The 2,740-nt window shown below is 49.2% G+C and overlaps 1 protein-coding gene across 5 annotated transcripts in view; it reads right to left on the minus strand.

The window, feature by feature from the left end:
* Positions 1–2,740, minus strand: part of ZNF565 (zinc finger protein 565) — an 80,080-nt gene that overhangs the window by 33,948 nt on the left and 43,392 nt on the right. The gene's annotated exons all lie outside the window — the stretch shown is intronic.

Below are 2,740 nucleotides of genomic sequence, written 5' to 3' on the forward strand. Positions count from 1 at the left end.
CTTTTTCAGGCAAGCGTCATCAACGGATAAGACTAATAGATGAAAGGAGGATAAGAAACGGGATATTCACATAGGCTTAAAGTATTTCTTCACAAGACATGTATCAATTATAATGGGAAAAACAGTGACTTTGCAGCAGAGAAATCTGGCAATCACCGTCTTAACCAAGCGGTTAAAATTAATACCACTCATAGTGTAACGAATTGACCTCGTGGGTCCCTGGCATGATGCGCTGAGAAGGGTACATCGCTTTCGGAGTATTCTTGCCCCAAAGGCAGAATCTGAATTTAATCAACAGGAAATATCAGACAATTCCAAAGAAAGAAACATTCTACACTGCAGACTCTACAAAACAAATGGCCAACATGGTGAAACCCTGTCTCTACTAAAAATACAAAAAATTGGCTAGGCGTGTCAAAGGAGTTACAAAAAGGAAAATGGAGACCAGACATGGTGGTTCACATCTCTAACCCAGCACTTTGGGATGCTGAGGGAGGAGGATCACTTGATGCCAGGAGTTCGAGACCAGTCTGGCCAACATGGTGAAACCCCCCTCCCCCCGTCTCTACTAAAACTACAAAAAATCAGCTGGGCACGATGGCATTTGTCTGTAATCTCAGCTTCTCAGGAGGCTGACGCAGGAGAATCGCTTGAGCCCGCGAGGTGGAGGTTGCAGTGAGCTGAGATCACAGCACTGCACTCCAGCGTGGGTGACAGAGCAGGACTCCGTCTCAAAAAAAAAAAAAAGAGTAAATGGGAATTCTATTGTTGCTACATTTTAAAGTCTTAAATTCAAAATGAAAAGTAAAGAAAAAAATTTAAAAGAACATTAGGTATGCAGGGAGCAGGGAGGATATAGGCCTTTCAGTCCATCTCCAAGGCACGCAGTAAATTACTCCTATGGCAAATACTGGAGACCAGGTTACTTTGGTAGGGGTGAGGGTGGTAGTGGGGTGGTTCTGAAGTTTCAGAAGAAGGAAGGAAAAGCATGTCCTGAAAAACAAGAAGGATTTCAGGGAAATAAGAATAAAACCTGATGTACTTGAACTTGGCACCTTTCTTGGAGAAGGGTTAAGAGCAAGGAATCATGAACAACCAGGTCATTTTTGAACCACCATCCCCCTTACCTACCATATAGGGAAGTGTGGTCACAGAACACCAGACATCTGCCTAAATCCAGTGTCACTCAGAAAGGCTGAGGTCACTACTGTCCAGGGCCAGAATCTGTCCTAACTTCAAAGGTTCTGCATGGGTCAAGCACTAGAGTCACTGGCACACTTGGTGCTCCACATACAGTCAGTGTCACACAAACATAACCACACATCCACTCTTTTATTTTTTTGAGACAGGGTCTCGCTCTGTCACCTAGGCTGGAATGCAGTGGTTCAAACACGGCTCACTGCAGCCTTGACCTCTCAAGCTCGAGATCCTCCCACCTCAGCTTCCCGGGTAGCTGGGACCACAGGTGTGGGCCACCACACTCAGATAATTTTTAATTTTTTGTTTGTTTGTTTTTGAGACGAAGTCTCGCTCTTGTCCCCCAGGGTGGAGTGCGATGGCGCGATCTCGGCTCACTGCAACCTCTGCCTCCTGGGTTCAAGCGATTCTCCTGCCTCAGCCCCCTGAGCAGCGGGGATTACAGGCACCTGCCACCACGCCCAGCTAATTTTTGTATTTTTAGTAGAGACAGGGTTTTATCGTGTTGGCCAGGCTGGTCTAGAACTCCTGACCTCAGGTTATCCACCCGCCTCGGCCTCCCAAAGTTCTGGGATTACAGGGGTGAGCCACCGTGCCAGCCATTAATTTTTTTTTTTTTTTTTTTGTACAGGCCAGGCTGGTCTCGAACTCCTGGGCTCAAGTGATCCTCCCACCTCAGCCTCCCAAAGGGCTGATGTGAGCCACCACACCCGGCCCTACATCCACTCCTGAGACACAGGACACAATCACAGACACCTCTATACCTTTCCAGTCACAATATCTTTCCAGTCACAATCACACACCCGCTAAGACACACCCAGTCACACAATCTACTCTCCACTGTGATACAGTTACTCCCGTATAGTCACAAGCCCCACACACCAACACCCACAAATGCCTCATATAGTCACAGTCACACACCCACTCAGGGGACACACGACATCACTGGTACTTTACGGCACCCAGTCACAACTTAATTTTCACTGTGGACATACACACAGTCACACTCACACAAGCAACCCACACAAGCAGTGGCACCCCACTCCCGCATACACAGCACCACACACATACACACAAACACACACACCAAGGGATACAGGAATACACAAGCGGCGTCACCACACAGTCACAGGCACAGGCAATTGCACACGGCCACAGTGTCACACAACCAAAACCACGCACACACCTTGGAGACATGAATCACAACCGCACACCCGCAGTGGTCACACAGTCACAACTGTACTCACACCCCAGGAACAGGGCGAACAGGCCACATATACAACGGGGACACACGCAGTATCACCCCCGGTCACAAGGACCCTGCACCCCGATACTCTCTATCACACAAGGTTACACAAAAACCACCAGACAGACACCCTGGAGACAGGCGGTTACACGTGCACAGTTGCAGACACCCACACCCAGCCACACAGCCACAAAGACACATTCAGAACGGCGCATCCGCAGCCAGCTCCCGCCTGCGCGCACAGATTCGAGGCTCCGGACACGCCCCGGCCCCGCCCAGGACTCCCAGACCCCTCAC

This window comes from Pan paniscus, chromosome 20, assembly GCF_029289425.2.
Source record: "Pan paniscus chromosome 20, NHGRI_mPanPan1-v2.0_pri, whole genome shotgun sequence".
NCBI classification, from domain to species: Eukaryota; Metazoa; Chordata; class Mammalia; order Primates; family Hominidae; genus Pan; species Pan paniscus.